Source organism: Vicugna pacos, chromosome 13 (genome assembly GCF_048564905.1).
Source record: "Vicugna pacos chromosome 13, VicPac4, whole genome shotgun sequence".
NCBI lineage: Eukaryota > Metazoa > Chordata > Mammalia > Artiodactyla > Camelidae > Vicugna > Vicugna pacos.
In genome coordinates this window covers 25,677,142-25,699,483 of record NC_132999.1, presented here as the reverse complement: position 1 = coordinate 25,699,483, position 22,342 = coordinate 25,677,142, and the positions used below count along the sequence as shown (strand labels likewise).

Below are 22,342 nucleotides of genomic sequence, written 5' to 3'. Positions count from 1 at the left end.
CTACAGATATAATGTAAAATTTTCTCATAGCTACATTTAAAAAAGAAACAGGTAGAATTTTACTAATATATTGTATTTAACCCAACGTATTCAAAATATTATCATTTCAACGTGTAATCAATATAAAAATCATTTGTGGGATATTTCACACTTTTTTTTTTAATGGACTGAGGTGCTAAAGTCTGGGGTGTATTTTACACTTACAGTACATCTCATTTTTGACTAATCACATATCAGGTGCTCAATGGTAACCATCCTGGACAGTGCAGACCTAGAAGCTAGGTAGGGGTCAGGGCAGACAGGATCCTGATTCCCAGGCCCTGGGCAGATCTAAAAGGAGAAGGAGCAAGACAACACTTGTCCTACAATTGACCTAAGTCTACCATCCCACAAAATGCAGGCGCCACCCAGAACCCAAAAGGGAAGCTTGTCACACTGGCCACATTCTCCTCCTTTTTCTCCTTAGGGAAAGAATTAAAGAGGAAGAAGAAAGCATTAAAACTGCAGAGTGAAGCTTGAATTGCAATATTTTAAAGGCAGGTGACCTCTTTTAGACGTTAAAGTTGCTAAGTTGCTTTACCTGTAAAATGAAGTGATCTGACTAACCCAGGAACCCTTGCAATACGTCACTATTTTGTCTTTCTTTGGTTGTGATGATAATTAATTTTATGTGTCGATTTGACTGGGCCATGAGGTGCTCAGATATCTGGTTAAACATTATTTCTGAGTGTGTCTGGAAGGATATTTCTAGGAGAGATTAGCATTTGAATCAGTAGACTGAATAAAGCCAAATGTCCTCCTTAACATAGGTGGGCATCCCCTCATCCACTGACAGCCTGAATAGAACAAAAAGGTAGAGGAAGAGAGAATCCGCTCTCTGACTGGTTGAGCTGGAACATCCATCTCCTCCTGTCCATGACCTGGGACTTACACCATCAGGGCTCCTGGTTCTCAGGTCTTTGGACTCAGGTTAGAACTATACCACCAGCTTCCCTGGGTCTTCAGCCCACAGGTGGGAGATCATGGGACATTTCAGCCTCCATAATCACGTGGACTAATCCTATATCAATCTCTCTCTATACTTATAATGCTATATATATTATATATACAGACATATGATATAAAATATCATATATATACACACATATATACATACATATTTCCATATATGTCTGTATCCTATTGGTTTGTTTCTCTGGAGAACCCAGACTAATTCGTCTCCTCTTCCAATCTCTTTCTGTCCACCTCACCCCCTTTTCTCCCTGGTCCTCCTTCCCTATAAACTTCCATCATCCATTGAGTGTGTACTCTAGACAAGCCCGGTGCTAGTCACTGGAGGCTTGGAGGTGAGTCACACGGTCCCTGCGCTCAGTCGTTCCGGCGTAATGGGAAACGGACACACACGAAGGGAACTGCGACACAGAGGGAAATAAAGTATAATGAGGTCTCCAAGGAGAGAGTATGCAATTACCCTCTGGTTTGCAGGGGATCATAAACTGCCTCACAGACTTGAGCTTTATCTGTCACACCCTAGTTGCTAAGTCAGAATCTCTTTGGTCAGTTGTCTTCACCAGCGTAAGCAAGTGTCATCCAGTATGTTCACAATGAGTTGATAAATTCCAATCCAAAGCAAAGAAACTTGACACTGCTGTCAGCGTCTCCAGTCTAAGAGGAAGGGGACATAATTTCTGTTTCAAATTAGAAAAACAAAATGAAACAAAATGCAGAGTGAAAATCACTTGTGGATTCGTTCAATTTGAGCAGCAAGGGACGGGCAGGATTCCAGCCGGAGAGACAATGAGCTACATAGCCACTTGTGTCTTGCTGATGTCCCAGGACGCAGCAACAATCCCTTTCACGCTCAGATTCAGCCTGTGAGCGTCCAGTCCCCCAACCCCACCCACAGAGACTCTGAAAGCTGGAGTCGGATCCTGAGCTGTGATCTCACCACCTCCTACACTGTGATGGATGAGTATTATCAGCTTGATGTGAAAAATGTAGGGGGAAAAGCAGTTTTCCGAATCAGATGGAGGCTCAAAGAATTCAGGAAGAACCTACAAGTAGAAGCTTAATAAAAACAGAAAACATTTGTTCCCATGAGGACTTGCTAGAACAAACCAACTGTTCCGTGTTTGGCTCTGCACTCAGAATGAGGGAGAGAGGAAATAAAAGCCCCGCCCAGGAACGCCAGCCCTGCCTTGAGATTTCACCTAGAGACTCTGCACCCTGAATTCAGTCCAGTACGAGCTTCCTGAAGCCAGAAATTTTCTGAGTGCAAAGTCTTTGAGGTTTGAAAAAATGTCTTTGTGTTGGCCTGTGAATTTTGCGTTCAAGCACTCTTTATAGAAACTTACCAAATCCCCATTAATCCAGTGTCTAGTCAGCTCTGACGATCTCTAATAACAATTCTGTAACCTTTCTGAGAAGGTCACCCTTCTTCTAATGGAAACACAGTGATCGTTGAAAGTAAAAAATTGCCTCCGTTCCTCACCCTTATCCTCCCCAACTAGACCCAGGCAGAGCCACACCTACTCTCTTCCTTCTGCACAAATTCAGATGGGTGCCAGGGGACGTCTACGGGTTTCAGAAAGTCCCTTTTTGGACGAGCCCAGGCCAAGCCCAGATTAGTAACTCTGTGAAAGGGGTGAGTAGCAGTGAAACACTTTTTTTGTGATCAGCATAGCCGTGAAGGGCTCCAAGGGAGACCCCTCTAGGATCCAAAGTGCAAGGCCAAACTAATTTGAGAACTAGGTGAGTCAGGCCAAAGGTGGCAGATGGAAAGGAACTGATCAGAATTAATTCCAGAAACAGACTAATTCTTGGCATTTTATACATGCCCACTGCTCTTTGCATGGGGACATGTGACAACTTGAAGGAGAGGCCAGGGATGAACAATGACCTTTAAAAATGTAAGATGTGAGCAGAGGTTTTATTCTTCAGGTTACTAGCTGTGTGACCTTAAGGAGGTTCCTTACCCTCTCTGATCCTTTCAGATGCCTAACCTATCAAGTGGAGTGAATGTTCCCTCTCTGGAACTGCTGCAAAGATTAAATACATGTAAGGCCTCCAGCACAGTGTCTAGAGCACACCAGGTAGTCCAGTAAAGTGACTCTTTTATGTAATTATATATAAATCCAATCTCACCACCGCTCATTAAGGTTACAGCACTATGCCAGGCCGTGTGAGGGATGCAAAAAGGGTTACAGGTGTGGCCTGGATTTCCTAGGACAGCATCACTTTCAAACATTCTCTTTAGTTTCCTTAGAGGTAAAACATGTTCTTATTAGATGACACATTGCCAGTTTTGGCTCTGGACTAGATTCTCAGCATGGGTTTAGACAACCGAAGTCCCTGGCCTCAAGGGGTTTTCAGCCTAGCTTGGGGGAAAAGAGGCATACTCCGAAATATCCATAATAAAGTACAAGATAATAATGTGCTGCCAATATATTTATAATCATTTATAATTAAATATACACAATTACATAAATAAATTATTTATTTAAATTTTGCTCCCATCACCCACATTTTAACACATTCCTCCACCTACTCTTTACTTGCAGTGGCAAGAAAACAAAGTAAGGAGTGTCCTGGAGAGAGCGGGGTGAGAGCAGGCAGCAGAGGGGGAAGAGCTGTTGACACAGCAGCTCTGTGAGCAAAGGATGCTGGGGCCTCAGCCCGACTCCCCTCCCCCAGGATGAAAGCAGCAGAGATGTGGGTGAGGGGCTTACCCAGCCAGATCAGAGTGGCCCGCTCTGGCCTGGAATTATCCGGGGTGAAGGTAAAGCTTTGATGCTGGAGAAAGACATTGACAAAACATGGCTTAGCCTGCACAGGGGAGGGTATAGCCCAGTGGTAGAGTGTGTGCTTAGCACGCACAAGGTCCTGGGTTCAATCCCCAGTACCTCTATTAAATAAAGAAATAAATAAACCTAATTACCCTCCCCCCCAAAAAAAACCCAACCAACCAAAAACTAATAAATTTTTTTAAAAAAATGCTTGGCCTGAAAATAACCTTAGTAAATCATGTTAAACTTTCTTTCCTCTATTATATTGATATAAGAGAGTTTGGGTCCCTAGAGTGAAGGGTCATTAGAAGTTAATATGACTAGGATTTTCAGAGTTTGGGATTTTTGTGGATTAGTGAAAATTTCCAATAAATAAATAAACTCACAGGTCCATCTGTATAATTTACCAACCGAGAATATTTTTAAAAATGTATCTACTAGGACTGTCATTTTATAAAAGAAAAGCATTTCAATACTGATCTATAGAGAATTCATCTCAAAATAAAAGACAGCCTTTAAATCCAATCAATGTGGCTTTATGAAAAACCCACAATATTGTTTCTATTTTTCTCATTTCAAATTATACCAGTTCAGATTAGGTAAATCATACTTTAAAACTACTTTATTTAAAGTCCCTCCCAATACCATTCATAGCTAATCCACCCTAAGGTCACCCTAAGGTGACCCCCAGTGACTCATGCCCCTGTAAGAGGTCCCTCCCCTTTGAGAGCTGGTGGGTCCTGTGACTTGCTTCTTGTCAACAGAATAATGTATGTTGTTTCAGGCTGTTAAGTTTTTGGTAATTTCTTATGCAACAGTAACTAATAAGGCACCATACTATCAGCTTCTCGAGACAAGATTTCACGGAGCCTAAATTCGTTGTCTGCACTTAAATGCTATGGAATAAATGCTCTAGATTGAACTGGACTAGCCCTGACTTAAGGCTGTCAGTAATACTTGTCTCTGGTTTTTCAGGTTGCCAAAGCACTGAAAAGCATGCAGTTGAAGCTATGACATGGTGCTCTTCTCAGTTCCAAAAGTCCTCTGAGGGGTTCCTTTGGGCTGTGGCCATGTTGCCATAATCCTTCTGGAAGGCCAGGAGGATCTTCCCAAGGACACTAATGGAACAGCATTAGTAGATCGTTCGCTCTGAGCTGTAAATCAGATATTCAACTGCATTGTTTCATCCTGAGATCTAAGACAAAAATTTTCAAGTGAGATGGATGAGGTGAGGCCTGAATTATGGACCTGGATGGTGGCCACCATAACCATAACTGACATTGGTCCAACACACAGATCTCACAAAAGCCTGCCTATCCATCATCACGTGTCACCCTTCCCATCCATCTTCTGAAATCCAGTATTATTAGTAGTGTATTCATTGTATAATCAGGGAAACTGAAGTCCAGAGAAGAGACATGCCGTGCCCACAGTCACCTGATCAGTAATAATAGAGACATTTCTTTTTCCTAAATCTAGTGATATTTTCACAAAGCCATGATGCTCTGGAAGCAGACTGTCCGGCACACATGGGGCTTGATCCCACAGCATATGGAAGTCCTAACCTCCACATCCTTCCCTCCTGAGCTAGTAAGTGTGAGGTTAACACCTTTAAGGATGACAACACGAGGATACTGACTCTGTGCTTTCAGTAGAATCATACCCTCCCTACTTTGGCCTGGAGAAATAGAGACATCATTTCTGATGAATTTTCTCAGAGAAGAATAAACAAACAAAAAGATATATCTTTCCCTTTTCAGCCACAAAATGCCCCAAGAAATCAACTCCCATCTGCATCACTGCCCGCTGCCTCATATTTAAAGAACAGAAATGTTCTCCCCTAAAATAGTTACACTGTGATTTTTTTTTTTTGGCATTAGAGATTATTTTTCCCAGTTCCTTTCACATGAATTCCTTTTTATTTTTTGTTGTTCAGAGTGACCACTTGGGCAGGAAATTAGCATTTATTTCTTGCCTTCCAAGGGCCAGGCACTGTTAGGCCCTTTACAAATGCTTTCTCATTAATCCTTGTAACAATTCAGTGTGGAACTTATTATTATTATCCTTAATTCTTTTTTTCCCCAGCTGAACAAGGAAAGGGTCAAGAGCTGAAGAGATTTACTTGGGATGACTTAGAAAAACCCTGAACGGGCCCCAAGTCCACAGGACTCTTTTGCTTGTCTGTCCTTCATCCTTTCTTCTTTTTTTCTTTCCTTCCTCCCTCCCCTCCTTTTCCTTCCAAACACATGAATAAATTCTTCCATTAAGGATGGAAAGTTCTGATTCTTTCCTAAGGAGCTTCAATACAGTGAATAATATAAAATATAAACTATGGAGATGGTCATTAGGACTGAGCTGTCGTGACAGTCCAGCTGAGCTAAGTCCTCTCTGAGAGCAGGGGGTCGGGTACCACGAGCGCCAGGGGACACAGTCCAGATGGAGGTGAGCTTGGGAGGCCCAGGCATCACCAGTTCAGAGGTCAGAATGCCTGGGGTGTAGACGGTGAATGAACGCCTGGCAGAGTTGCAGCGGGAGAGGGCGGCCCAGGCTGGGGCTTTCTGTGCAACACTAAGGCATCTGGACTTACTCCGCCGCAGCCCAGGGTCACACATCTCAGTTTTCTGCAGACTCACGAGACGTAAGACAGTCACATATGTGACTCATTCTCACAGGTGTAAATATAATGATGCTCAATTCCGGGCATGCCAGTGGTAACTTGATTCCCTTTTTCCTCCAGCTGAAAAATGAAGGAATTAAGTATTGTGGGAGTTCATGATAGGAATAACCTTGTACCCAACTGAACTTTTGCGAAGTAAATAATTTGCAATTGTTTGGACTTTATTACTAATGACTTGCAGTGCATTTCACATGCGAGTCTGGGCACGGCTGTCCCACACCGGATGCCTCCTGCAGCGCCGAGGTCCCTGACTGGCCTCCCAGGGCAGCCTTGCAGAGCTACTTCCAGCAGGTTAAGATCTCCCCTCTGAATGCTCCTACAGGAGATCTCCAACGGCTGACACCTGTGGGGCTCCTCACATGACTGCCCTTTGCCACAGACACATCCCTACCGCTTCGGTTCGCAAGAAATCCAAGGCAAGGGCCATTCAGAGCACAGTCAATGTGGTCATTTGTTACAGAAGCAAAAGGGGGATGGGACCCAGAGGCCAAGGAGAATGAGTGGCATCCTGGACAGTGGAAGTTTCCAAAAGCACATTCAGTAACCACCTCAGGAACCAACTGATTTCTAAAAGAGAGAAGAAAATAGACAAAAATAGAGCTCTCAAAACAGTCGGTGTTACAGAAGAGGACGCTTTGTGTGGCAATGGTAAAGCTTTTGTGCACAACTCTAATACCTGCCAGGGCCATGTGGCCCCAGGCTTTCCCCAGAAATTGTAAATTTGCCTTGCTGGCTGAGAGACTGACAGCAGGTTGCTGTAGCTCCGTGTCTGTCCCTCCTCCTTCGAGCTACAAGTGACCAGACCAGAGCCCTGCCTCTGGTCCATATGCTCAGCAGAGCTACCCATCCATTAAGTGACAAGTGGCAACAGTCCCTCACTGCATCCACCTCCTAGTTAGCAGCATGGATGGAAGCCAAGCTCATCCCAGGACGTGCTGCCCCGGCAGGCGCTGGGCAGAGGCAGGAAGATGCTGCAGGGACACCTGGGGCTCCATGCTGGAACTGCAATAACCAAGCGGAACCGTCTCCAGTGGGTTCTCGGGACTGTCCCACTTAGCAGTCATCCCGGGGGCTCTTCAGTGGGCACTCACTCCCAGCTTCACTCACATGCCTGTCAGAAGCCACCAGGGGTCAGGGCTGGAGTGAGTCCTAGTGCCACAGTCCCTGATGAGGGACGTGAGCCACGGTGCACCGCCTTTCTCCTCCCCACCACCGTGCTTCTTCGGGTCAGGCTGTGTGAGACTGTCAAAAGACCAGCTGCGGAGTCAGAAAAGGCTGGGGTCCACTCCTGGCCCGACCCCTTATTATTATTAGCAAGGTAACTTTAGGTACGTGACCCCCCTCTGATCTTACAACACTACCTTACTTCTTCACCTCCAACGCACCCCACATCGTGCTTATTAGCACATTTCACTGTTCTTGATGGTGGGCACCTATCCTCCACTAGACTTAAAGTTCCTTAAAGAACAGACACCACATCAGGCTTATTCACAGTCTTAACCCCAGTGCCTGGGGCACAGCACAACTCTCCAAGTGTATGTGGAAGAACATTGAATCTTTACCACAAAGTGTAAAGGATGTGGCACGGTGGGTCACCATTTTAGCCTTTAACAAACGCTGTTTCTCTTTTTTTCATTTTCATATTCTTTTTCGTTATAGGTTACTACAAGATACTGAATACAGTTCCCTGTGGTACACAGAAGAAACTTGTTGTTTATCTATTTCATATATAGCAGTTAGTATCTGCAAATCTCGAACTCCTAATTAATCCCTTTCCTACCCCTTCCCCCACTAGAAACCACAAGTTTGTTTTTTAAGTCTGAGTCTGCTTCTGTTTTGTAAATAAGTTCATTTGTGTCTCTTTTTTTAAAGATTCCACATGTAAAGGATATCATGTGGTATTTTTCTTCTTCTTTCTGGCTTACTTCACTTAGAATGACAATCTCCAGGTCCATTCATGTTGCTGCACATGGCATTATTTTATTCTTTTTTAGGGCTGAGTAGTATTCTAAATGCTGTTTTTCTTAGTCTTGCCCCTTCCCTTCCCTAATAACTACTTACTTGAGTTCTGCAGGGATTACAGCCATCCTTGATTGGAGCCCATCAGATACATCTTACTGACCCCCCCGTCTGGAGAACAGGATCAGCTTATCTCACCTGACTCCCCAACCTTCTGGCATTGATGGAAGACCTGTTTCAAAAGGATGAATCATCCTGATCCACAGTGCTGCCAACTAACTGGTTTGACTCCCATGTCCTACCCAGGACAACAGCCAAGGCTGCCTTGGTCATCAATGAGTCACACCAGAGTCCTCTGCATTTCTTTGGACAGCATCTCCCTTTGAGGCAGGTCTGGAACGCAACTTTTCCCCTAGTTCTCTTTAACATATTCTAGAAAAGGGAAGACTATGGAGACAATAAAAAGATCAGTGGTTGCCAGGGGTGTGTGTGGAGGAAGAGGGAACACACGAATATGCAGAGCACAAAGGATTTTTAGGGCAGTGAAAATTCACTGTATGATATTACAATGATGGATACATGTCAATATACTTTTGTCCAAACCCACAGAATGTAGACCACCAAGAGTTAAGCCTAAGGTAAACCATGGACTTGTGTGATTATGATGTGTCAATGTGGACCTGTTCTTCATAAGAAAAAGTACCATTATGGTGAATTGATAATGAAAGAGGCTGTGCATGTGTGGAAGCAGGATGGATATGGGAAACCTATATACCTTCCTCTCAGTTTTGTTGTAAACCTAAAACTGCTCTTAAAAATGCCTTTAAAATAAAAAGCACAACTAAGTGATAGCTAATTCAAGCGTGTCCAGCTGTAAATCAACCGTTTCAGAAAAGCACAACTCATTCACATTTTAAAGAGGTCGATGTGGAGGAATTTTTTTTGTTTTTCTTTCTTGTAAGTGAAATTTTCAGAAGTTTCCTGGGTCAAGCTGCACCACACCATTTACTTTCAATAAAAGGTACAAAACTATTTACATTTACACTGACACTGATCAATTCTTAGTGCCCATCTTACTTGACATGCTAGCAGTACTGAACATAGTCGACCACTCCTGACTCCTGGAAACATCTCTTCTCTTGTCTCACTCTCCTGATTTTCCCTTCCTCACTGGCCACTTTAACTTAGTCCCCTTCTCACTGGTTCCTTCTCACATCCTCAACTTCTAACGTGTTGAGATAGAGCGTGACTCAGACCTCAAAATTTGTGTCTTCCCTCTCCAAACTCATTGCTTAAGTGCTCTCATCCAGTCAAATGGTTTCTGACAGCATCTACATGACAAAGTTTCTCATATGTCCGTCTTCAGCAGACACCTCTCTCCTGAGCTCTAGATTCCTTGACCCAGCTGCTTACTCCACAACCATGTTTGGGCAGCAAATCCACATCTCAGACTCAACATCCAAATTCACATCCCCCCAACCTTCTCCTCCTTCAGCATTTCCCAGCTCAGTAAAAAGCAACTCCAGCCTCCCTGGCTTCTCAGCCCCAAACCTTTGAAGACATTCTCAATTGCTCCTTCCCAAGCAAAACTCTTACTACACTCTGCAGGTTCTATCTTCAAAACCTATGTGGAATTTAATTGTTTCTCAACCTCTCCACCAACTCCTCTCCAAGCGGGGTGTGTCCATCTCCCCCACTGCCTCCTTCTTTCTACGTGCACTCCCTCAACCCAAGTGATTCTCAACACAGCCACCACAGCATGCCTTGGAAAAAGCAAGCCAGATCTCATTACTCGAGAGGGCGAAGATTATGTCAATGATTACAGGGAAGGAAACAGGCTTAGGAGGGTTAAGTAAACAGTCACACTACCAATTAGTGGTAGAACCTGAATGATTTAAACCCAGTCCCTGAATCCAAAGCCCATACTCTTAATCATGAACCCACACTGCCAAGAAATAACTGCGTGCCGTAAATGCCGACTACATTTACATGCTAAGCCTTAGTGGGACTGCCGTGTACCACTTCACACAGACAAGATTTTCAAGTATTGTGTAGATTCATTCAACAAACACTGGGAATCTACTGGATGTCTGGCTCTATTCTAGACTTGCTGGGTCAATAACGAATGCAGAAGCCTGTCCCCACCAAACTTACAGTCTAATGAGGGAGACACACAATAGAACAAAATAGGTAAGGCCAAGTGGTAATAAACAATAAAGAGTTAATAAAGCTGGGTAAACAAGGCAGAGAGTAAGAGAGAATGACTAGTACAAAGAAGCAGAGACAGGATGTTCTTAATTCACTGAAGCAGAGTGACTGTGGGGTGAGTGGCAGGAGGAAACATCAGACCTAATGATGATGGATGAGGATGGAAGCATTAATTATTGCCTGCCTTCTGAAACAGAAGCAGCAGAAATGCTTCTGGCTCCTGAAGCCTTACAGGGAGTACATTTAATCTTTCATCCAATTAACAGATTAAAGTGTCCATTTTAATGCCTGGCACATAATAGATGCTCAGTAAGACTTGATGTCCTGCAGTGTAACATCTGGCCACTCTGTTCTTCTTCAAAATAGTCTTCACTACTCTTAGACACCTGCATTCCGATAGACATTGTAGAAGCTGTCAAATTACACACAAACACACCCACACATTAGGTTTTTTTAAAATCTAGATTGCACTCAATTTACTGTATCATCTGCAAAAACCACCACCACAGCAGTATTTATAAAGCTATCAAGAAAAGATCTGTAGAGAGAATACAAATACAAAGAGCTACACATCAGTAAGGAAAAGGAGAATCACTCAAGATGAAAATAGGGCAGAGGATATGAACGTGAAACTTAGAACAGAAAAACGGAACAGTTGATGAACATATGAAAACAACCTAACCTCAAATGTATTCAAGTAAAGGCAAATTAAAACAAAGATGAGGACTCATTCTAGGCCCATCAGACTGGAAAAAGCTAAAAGTCTAACCAGCAATCGATGATTTAATCATTGCTTTTTATATGAAGCATAGGGAACTCTTATGTCCCGCTGGTGGCTACATGAAAGGGAAAATCCACTTTGAAATATAATTCGGCAATATCCATCAAAACTGAAGATGCGCATATACTAAGATCCAACAAACTGGTCCTAGATGCTCTACCTTGCAACATCGTCTCACATGAGGCCAAAGGGATAGATAAAGGATAGTTACAAAAGCCTTTCTTTTCACAGCCCCATTTTGTAAACTACCTAAATGCTCATCACCAGAAGACTAGGTAGATAAACATTGTTGTATGCATTTAACCAAATACTAAATCGTGGTTAAAATGAATGGATGAGAACTACTTATATCAACAGGGATAGATCTCAAAGATGATGTTGAGCCAAAAAAGTAAAGAGATAAGTTCATGTTCAGTAGGAATGCATTTTGGTACAATTTTAAAATACATCACATCTAAAGCACATTTTGTTTTAGATAATAAGATGCAGTAAAAGTTAAAAAAAAACAAACCCTCTAAGAAACGTCAAACACCAAACTCAAAATACTGCTCTCCACTGAAGGGAAGATGGAATAGGTTCAAGGAGGAGTGGCAAAGGGGCTTCACTCGTGTCTATAATGTTCAATTCTTAAGGGGAAAAAAATCTAAAGCAAATAATGACAAATTTTCAGCTTTGCCAAAAGCAGGCAGTGAGTATATGGGTATCTATTACAGTATTCTTTATATTCATCTGTATGTTTAAAATCTGCACAATTTCAAAAGCAACAATGAAACATCAGAATGGTTTTCTCGGGTGACAAGTGAGACTTTTCCAACATTTTGGTGGCCATCTGTAGAACTATATGGCCATATGCATCTTCCCCAAATTACGTTTCTGATTCCAAGCAAAAGTAAACACACCGCACCACATTCATTGTCAGAAGGGTTGAATTTGCCTCTTTTCCATGTGGGGTCACTTTGAGACGAGTAAGCGTCTTTCACGTGGCCTCTGTCTTAAAATGAGAGCCCTTGACTTGATGCCCTGAAGTATTTTGCCACTCCATCGAGAAGGAAATTTGCAGAAGTCGGACGAAGGTTGGAGTTATGCGCAGTTCCCACCTTCCTTGTTTGGTCTCTGTCATCAAGACTTGTTTATGGAAGCATCATACATTGCCCCTTCCTAACCCATGAGAAGTATGTGACTATTGCTCAGCCTTCCATATTTCAGTTCTGAACTCAATGAGCACCCAAGTGATCTTCCTTGTGATTACAGATGATTTCTCTCGCAACTTAAAATAGAGTTCTTCAGCTCTCATTCTGACAGTGTCTACATTATCTCTTTTTTATGCAAGCTAACAGCTACTCTGAAAATATGTAAGCTACGACTCAAAGATTGCTTTAACCGTTTGTTTTGTTTTCAGTACTGAAGATGTAGAGAAAAAAAAAGCAACAATTTCCCCTAAAGATGACAACTCCCACCCCTTCAGAAAAAAAAAAAACTAAAACAGCTGCTCCAGATGTTAAGTGAATTAAATGACAACAAAGATATCAAGTGTACTTATCAGATCTTCAAAAAGAATGTCATCCTGATAAGGAAATAGGGTCATTAAAATTAAATGATTATAGAGAAATGAACAAACATCATTTCCAATATTCTCATTGGGACTCGCAGTTAAACTCAACCATGTTATTTCTTTTTTCTAAACAAAGAGATTTCTGGAGGCAACATAATGTTCTCTTACAAAGTATGAGCTTTAAAGACAGACAAAACAGGGTTCCAGTCACAGCTCTGCAAATCGTTAACGAGTGCACCTTGCAGAAGTTACTTAACTTCCGTAAACTCCACTTTCCTCCTTTGTAAGATGGGGATAATAAAAATATTATGGGATAATAAAATGTAGTTACGGGAATCTGTGAAGAATGAACCGAGGTAAGGAATGAAGGGTCTTAGCAAGATGCTGGTCACATAATAAAGATGAATTAACAATGACCAGTGGTATTCTCAGCTGCCCTAAGTATCAGCGGTTACTGTCATCACTGGATAAACCTAACTGACACAATGAGGCCTTGTGGCCGTTTTCAACACATCGTCAATCAAGAGTTTCCGATTCCTCAAATGTGGAATTAGAATTTTTACAAAGAAAAGCCCACACAACAATATACAGAACACCAGAGAACATTTTCTTTCCTCAGATTGGGTAAACATAGGCACCTTCAAAAATCTGAGCTGGAGTCAATTGGATGCCTTCCCCGACTCCCCAGGACGGAAGCGAGCATTTCTTTTTCTGGACTCCCCTAGTTCATACTTCCGCATTTCTAGTGTATTTCAGATATAACTACACTGCGCTGTCGTGAACCATTTTCTTCACTGCTCCTTCCACTCAGCCATGCGCTCCAGGACGGAGGAGACGGTCTCTTCCACGTCTATATGGCCTGTATGAACTGCAGTGCTTACCAAACTCTGGGGGCTTAGTATTTAACGACTGACTAGGAGTGGGAAAGAGGAAACAAGTATTTAATGATTACTGGCTGCGTGCCAGACACAGAGCGCGGTGCTTCCCATGCCCGCCACCTGACTCAGGCCTCCTCACAACACTACCAAGTATGCGCCACTATTAACCACGTGTTAAAGACGGAGAAACCGAGACTGAGAGAGAGAAGCCATTCCAGGGTGTGAAAGGGGAACACGACGGCACCAGCTTTCAAGTTCACTTTGTTCCAATCCTAAACCTCTTGCTCTCTCTGTTCATCTGAATTAACCACCTCGCAGACTGAACTCTCTCTGGCAGAAACGGAGACAAACCGGCACTCTTAGGATGAAGACCCTCGCGCGTGGGAGCCTCGAAGCGTCGCACGTGTTTCTGGCTCCTCCGGCCTCCTCTCTGACACCGATCCCTTGGCTGCTCCTCCCGGGCTTCCCACTCACTGGGTCTGTGCACCATCCCCGCTCGGCCTGCCAAGTTTCTCTATTTCGCCTAAGCTGACCTCCCCAGATTTCAACTCTTAGCAGCTTAAACCTGAGGTATGAGGGACGCCTCTGGATTCTGAGCTCTGTCACCACCCTTGACGACACTGCCAACCAGACCCCATCAGCACGTGGAATTCACGGACTGGCCTCTACCCCAGGCTTTTACATAACACGTAAGGCCAACAATCAGACAAAGGGTCTAGGGGTCTGATGAGCCGGGAGCAGCAAGTCCATCACCACCCCCACACCATCAGAGCAGAAATACTTTTCAAAAGCAGTCTATCAGCTGCCTTTTTTTTTTGGCACACACCCCATCAAAAGAGCATACAAGACAGTAATACATGTCAACGATTTATTCATTAGTTTCATCGACATTTGTTTATTCATCCATTCAGCCAGCCGTTTATTCAACAAGTAATTATTCTGCAGCCGCTACCTGCTGATCGTCATGCCAGGCAACGGGCATCCAACAGTGCATGAGACAGATGGCCGCCCCTCAGGAAGCTTACTTACATTCTTAATATATTACTTGAGCTGCAACAGACTAAAGGGACCCCAGAGATTAGCTAAACACACTCTCCCCATCTTGGAGTGGAAATTGAGACCCAGAAGTCAAACAGCCAGCGAACGCCCGTTTCCCTGCCATTCCAATCCCAATCGAAATCTCTTTCCAGTACACCAGATGGCGCCCATCTGATGAGCAACATGTGAGCTGACATCTATTAGGCGCCGTGAAAGCAGGAACATTGCAAAAGGCTTGGCATTCAAGGAATAGATTTTTTTTTTCCCTTTTTGAGTTTTCAATTCCATTGTCAGTAGCTCCACCAGAAGCGGTGGAAACTAATTTGATGGTGTCATGCGATTTCTTTTGGAAAGACAGCAGGAGCCATATGAATTTTTTAGAATGGAACTGTCATTAGCATGACCATGTCCGGTAAAACGGTCCACAGGCAGCTGATGCTTCTGAGGCATCTCAGCCACCTGCCTTTGTCTCCTGGAAGGTGTTCACTGCACGACTGGTTACTAGTACTGTGTGAACTGTCTGGAGAAAGGGGAACTGTTTTAAAAATAAAGCTGAGCAGGAAAAACGGAAAGACATTGGCAACCACTCCTAAGACTACAAAGAAAACCCAAGGGCTAATGCTCAAACTTGGGCTCCCTGAGTTATCCTGCTCGCGCTCCACACGGCCGTTATCCGCCCTCCTCCGACAGCTCCGCCCACTCAGGAGGGACTCGCCCATCCCAGCCACGCACCTCCAAGTTTCTGCTCTGATCCTTAACACACTTATTTTAAACCTATGGCTCTCAGGTGAGTGGCAAGGCCTCCTCCACGGACTGAGAAAAAGAAAGTATATATGTGGATGTGGGTGGGGAGGGAGGGCGCTGGGGAGGTAATGCATGAGCCCTGGTGCCATTTTAGAAATGTTGCCTGGCACAGAGATACGGCCAAGTGAGTGGGGAAAGTCTCAGAGCTGTAGCTGAAATACTGGGTTAGACTGCCATTCTGCCATTTTAGTTATCTGTTTGCCTCTAGACAAGTTACTTACCCTCTCTGGGCCTCTATCATCACGGCTAAGTGGAGGACATTATGACCCAGTTTACTGGGGATGAGGATGTTCTGAGGTCACACCTGTGAAACTAGTCTGATGTCTGATACACAGTCAGGCAGCGCTCAGGAGCAGAGAGTCGGGCCTAAAACAGGAGAGGTCACTGTGTCATGATGATCACACTTCCATACTGAGGACTGCAGCGGGGATGAAATGTAATACCGTTCCTCACGCGCTCAGTACAGGGCCTGGCCCGAAAAAGGTGCTTGATATACAATTAGTTCCTTTCTTCCCGGAGCTGATGTTTTAAATGATGGTGTGGCATCTCATTTAAGCATCACAACCTCCATGTCAGGGAGATGAGCTATTATTACCTGTGCTTCACAGGTAAGGAAGGTTCAGGCAATTACCTCAGTGTCCCGCATTAAATGAGAGCAGAGCCAAAGCTCAAACTTAGACCTGTTTTCATTCCCAGCATTGTGCTTTCCAACTAAAACTTTCAAAAAACAATCGCCCTGTGCACGGCTGAATCACGTCTGTGGCATCCACCCCAGTAAGCACAATTTAATGGCTTGCATTTTAATCCCCTCAATGCTAAACGCACAGAATAATGTAGACTCATCACAACGAAAAAAACAGCATCCCACCTTGCCGCAGTGCGCTCAGGGCGAAATTGATAGCCTGCTTCGTTAGGAGAACACACAGGGCCTGTTCGCAACATCTGTCTAAACTGCAGCCAGCGTGCCTCCTTATCTCCTGACCTATATACTCTTCTTAAGATGTTTAACTGATACTTGGGGCAGTGCCCTGGTATCTAAGTTAACATCCTGAGTTCAAAGGTACTTGGTTCCAGATGCTGAGGGCCCACCCAGAATTCTACAGCCAAGGAGAGAACAGAACTGGACTGGGGATCCAAAGATCCAGAAGAGCTTTTACACCACTCTTTAATTCTCATTTAGCCTGGGGAGTCCAGTGTGTCCATCACTCTTTCGTTCACCTGTTTCTGGAGCACTTTATTCATTCATGTGGGAATCCATTCATTCAACCTGTCCCTTTCAACTTCCCCTTTTATCAGAACCAGGGAATCAAAGGTGACTAAGTGAAGCCTTGCTCTCAAGGAGCTCTCTGTCGCCAAAGACAGACGTGTCAAGGGATCATCACAGCAGGACAGAAGGGCTAGAGGAGACTCCAGAAGCACCGTGAAGGAAGGGACCTACCGTCTGGAGACATTTAACCAGCGCCTTGAAGGATGCACAGAAAGAATGTGGACGGGAGGGATGGGGTAAGAGGTAGGCAACGGGTCAGAAGAAGGAAACTATAAGGTGTGACTCATAAATGGGGACTCCAGTATGGCAAGAACTCACGTGGGGTAAGGGACAGGGATGACACAGGGAAGAGCAAATCACAACTGCTTTTTTTTTTATGCCATGCTGAAGACTTTATCATTTCTTCTCACAGACACAGGAAGCTTAGGTACTGATTTTTATCTAGCATGGAAATCTCGCCTTCTGAGAGGAGAGCATATCGCTCTGATCCCAGGGTAGAGGGAGTCCCACTGAAGAAGCAGGAAGCTGACGAAGGTTGAGGTCATTGACCTCACTGGTCCCCTAGAGGCTGCACAGGAGCTGGGTTCCTGGGGTTGCCCCCCGCCCCCGGACTCTCTATCATGATGGAAATGCTCTGTGCTGGCTGACAGGGTAGCCACTGGCCACATGTAGCTTCTGAGTGCTTGAAATATAGCGAGTGCAACTGAGGAATGGAATTCGAATATAAATACATTTAAATTAATTAAAATTTAAATTTGCTACATGTAGCTAGTGGTGAATGGACTGGAGAGCACAGAATCACAATTTCCTCAGACGCCGGCGATTCTGCTTTCCTCTCTGAAGTGCTCCAGCCTCCCAGTCACTGTGGATGAGAGACATCTTCCCTTTGCAGGGGCATCTCTGACACTTCACTGTCACTCCTGGGTTTGAATTCTTTGAGGGCAGGAACTGTCTCCTTCCTATGTGAGTAAACTCCGAGTGCCCAGCGTGGGACCTGACACGAGGACAGTGTCTGTCTGATGAGCTGAGCGGGCCCTGCCCAGGTGAAAGGCAGCCTTCCCCACAGGGAGACGATTCGTCTTCTCTTAGGGAAGCTTTACGATTAAACACAAACCCCCTCTGAGACTTTTTTAATAGCCCAGAGGTAAGCCTGTGAGGAAAATAAATTATCCCTGCTACCTTTATCAACCACCCAAAAGAACTTCTTTCCTTCTTTTCAGCATCAGGGCTCTGCACAAAGAAGTAGGCAGATTTTCCTTCTCTCTGAGCATCATGTCACTCCCATTTTCTAATGCTAATTAGCTAAGCAAAGACATTAATGATAATTTTTCAAATAGCCCTGAGCATAGGAAATATTCTAAAAAAAAAAATAACAACCCAAATAACTAGTGTTTAATAGCACTTCACAATGTATGAAACATCTGTTCATGCACTGATGGATTTGATCCCAACAATAGCCTTGTAGGTTTCTTTCTTTCTTTCATTTATTGAAGTCAATTCAGTAATAATGTATCAATTGCTGATGTACAGTACAATGTTTCAGTCATACATATACATATGTATATTCATTTTCATATTCTTTTCCATTATATGTTACTATAAGATACTGAATATAGTTCCCTGTGCTATACAAAAGATATCTGGTTTTTCATTTACTTTGTATATAGTAGTTAATATTAGCAATTCTTGAACTCCCAATTTATCCCTCCCATCCTGCCATGTAAGTTTCTAATCATCATTCCCATTTTACAGAAGAGGAAGTAAAAGGCTCAGAGGGAGTCTCTAAATTGTTCAGAGACACAAAGCTTCTAAGAGGTGGAGTTAGATTAGAAAACCAGATTGATCTAAGAAACCACCTACCATGTGTCAGGAAAACACACTGAGTCAATATAAAGATGTATTATATGTAGATCTTGAAGAATGGATTAGATTTTGACCCAAGGAAATTAAAGAAGAGGAAGATGTTTCAGGCAAAACACAAGTTTTGTCTGTTCTGCTTTCCCTGCCTAGAGAAATACTTTTCTTTTTCTTTTTCTTTTTTTTTTTTGGTTTTATTTACCCAGAAGATTATTTCATCCTGAAAGAACTCAGAGCAACTAATTAGGTTCCTCTTCAGAAAAAAAAAAAATCCTCTCCACTAATAAATTCTCTGCCTTCTGATTCTCAAAGACTTTTGCTGTTTGCCAGGTCATTTGGTCAGGTAACTAATTAATTTATCCATCCATCCAACTAACAAACTTTTAAGGAGCCCCTGTTGAGAGCCAGTCCTTCCACCAGAAATTCAGAGATGAGAGAGGAAACAGCCTTTATCCTCTACAAGCTTACTTGTCTCTTGACCCTAAGCATTATTAATTGAACTGTTACTCATCATTTTTGGATTTCATTTGTCTATATCACACTGCACTCCCCTACCTCCACCCACACTAGGCATGGTAGTAATGTCATTACACATACAGATGACAAACATTTATTAATTGGTGGTAGAAAAGAAATGAGAAACAATATATTACTCTTTGCTGAGCATTTCTTAAATCCCTATACTGTGATAAGACCTGGGGGTGGGGGGGAGGGACAAAACACATATAAGGGAAAGGCACTTCCCTCAGGAGTTGAAAATCTGATTAGGGAGACAAGACATTTATAAAAACAAGTTGAAATTTAATAAATCAAAGAAGAATACACTCAAAAAGGCAAAATGGAATCTCACACAACACTTCCATTAAGTAGTGGTTTTACTGCACACATTTATCGACCATTTACAATGCTCCACACACAGTGCTGGATGTTTAAAAAAAACAGCTGAAGAGCTAAGCAAATTTCACACATCATCTGAATGGACCCAGCAATCCTACAATGTCAGCATCATTATCCCTACATTATAATGAGGGAAACCGAGGCTCAGAAAACATTAACTGGACCAAAGTCACAAATAACTGGAAGAACCAAGACCCAGACTCAGGTCTTCTGACTGCATGCCCACTGTTGCTTCCACAAGACACACTGCCTCCATTGTTAGGGTTTAAGTAATGAAAGGCAAGAATGATGAACATCGGCTAGAATGAGCTGAGGAGGATGGGCTTGGAAAATGAAGGATGGATATGATGCTACTACGGAAATTAAAATTTCAGTCATTACATTGAGCTCACCATTGCAGATTCAACGCCCATGATTAAACCACAGGGGCCACCATTACTATCAGAGTTTGGTTAATTACACTGACCTGCCGTCTGGGATTTATTCTTGTTCTGGGAAGGGCCCTATTTAAGATAAACCTCCTCTCTTCTTGCACCTCCTGGTAGGATTTTTCTGGCTGTGCACATCCAGGTCCATGAAATAATGGACAAGAGGAGTAATATGGTAGCTGGGTAGGACAGTTACCTGGGCATGTATGTGCACTATATATGGACCATGAGCAGGGCAGATATGCTAAGAAAGAAAACTGAGGGTGAGACACAGAATCTGGCAGAGATGATCTCATTCATCATGTATCTCCAGCACTTAGCAAGGTAGCTGGCACAGATTAGGGGTTCTATAAAAGTGTACTGCATTCATGAACTTAACCGTTATTTTTTTTTTCTTGTTAACTATCAATCAACACTATCCCTGCTGCACAAAGGCCAAAAGGGACACACAAATATTCCACATAGCTGGGGGAAGGAGGAGGAGGGATAAAGAAATGAAAAATGCACTGTTCTATACTGCTGTGACCTTCGTCAGCCTGCCCCGGCCTTCTCCAGCCCTTCTCTAATTGAGACATAGGACCTTTGTATGAAAATACCCAGCTTCCAATGTATCAAGTCTAAAGTCCATCAACCAGAGACCATCAGCCTCACTAGCAAGTAGGGCCTGGAACTGGTCATATGGTCAGAGACTTAGTATGTCGGGCTTAGATCGGCGTCTGGACATCCTGCCATGGCTGAGTTATGACTCCCCTGTGGACGTGGCCCCAGCACAGGACTGTACTGCCAACCTGGAGGGCACCTCTACGCCGTCCCTCGTCAGGAATGGGAATGCCACCATTTACACAGAGACTTCTTTTGGGGCTGGCTAGCCCTTGCCAGATCCTGTCCTGGGAATTAGGACCTTACTGCCCTTACTCTGAGCTCCTGGCTGGGTTCTGCCGTGGAAAGGATGCCCCGAGGCTAGTTCCTCTCACCCACAGAGCTTCAAACACCCACTGCCTAGCCCTCCTGCTGCTGGGCCCTAGCTGCCAGATTACTCTTCTCGCATTCTGATACCAGCTGAGGGACAACCCAGGTTTCCACGAGCTCTATGAATACCTCTTCTTAATGCCTTCGGTCACATTCAAGTGATTTCCCCTAATTCCTATTTCTTGATCTTACATTAAAGTTAGGAAATCTCAAAGAAAAGCCTGCTTGAGTTCTACCAACCATACAAAGTCTTAGGTTTGAGGGAGCTAGTTTCCTTGTGTTATCTTTTCATATATAGTACCTTTTTCCAGGTACTATATATGAAAAGATATTGCAAGTAAATGGTTATAGATTTGTGGCTGGAATTATTAAAGCCCAACTCCAAGGTCCTAGAGAAAAGCAACCTTCAACTTGCCCTGAACTCATTCCAAGAGTTAAAAGCATCTTTACAGTTTTTTCTCTTTGGGGATTCAGAGCATCTTGGCGACAAAAGCATTTTCAGGTGCTTCTCTTCTGCCTTTAATCTTCTAACTCAGGGCAAAGGGGTCATAAAGGATGTTCCTTGGGCAAAGACAGAGAGAAAGAGATTCCTCTGGAGTGGAAAAAGGGCCGAGGCTTCATCCTGGGAGCGTTGAGGGGGACAGCTATATACCAGGGGGCTACAGGAGATGCCTGAATTTCTAAAGGAAGTGTTCAGAACTTGTACTGTCTCAGAACCTATCGGCTCTTACAATTTCCTTTTTCTTACTTGTCAAGGAAAAAGCAAACACAGGAGGAAGAAAAATACAAGTACATACACAACGACAGTAGTAACACACACGTAACTCCTTGGGTTTACATACACCCCCTTGCTGGTTTGCTTTATAACTGTTATGTAATGTACTTTTTTCCCAACCTATTTAACGTTTTTCTTGAAGTCACTTACTATTAAGATTCCTAACTTGTGCCAGCAAATACTGAAGGTCATAACCTAGACCACTCTCTTTTTTTTCTTGATTGGCATATAATCAACTTACAATGTTGTGTTAACTTCTGGTGTACAGTACAGTGACACACACACACACACACACACACGCATTCTTTTTCATATTCTTTTTCCTTACAAGCTACTGGCTGTTCTTAAAGCAACTTTTAACCTGCTTTTCATTTATAAAAGAGCCAAAAGTCTCTCTGAGCACTTCAAAATTCATCTAAATAGAACTGTTTTTAGACCATCTCCATTTGTCATTCCCTAGAGCCACG

General features: G+C 43.4%; 1 protein-coding gene across 17 annotated transcripts in view; it reads right to left on the bottom strand.

Annotated features, from left to right (window-relative positions):
* Positions 1 to 22,342, bottom strand: part of DAB1 (DAB adaptor protein 1) — a 386,755-nt gene that overhangs the window by 196,392 nt on the left and 168,021 nt on the right. The window lies entirely within an intron of this gene.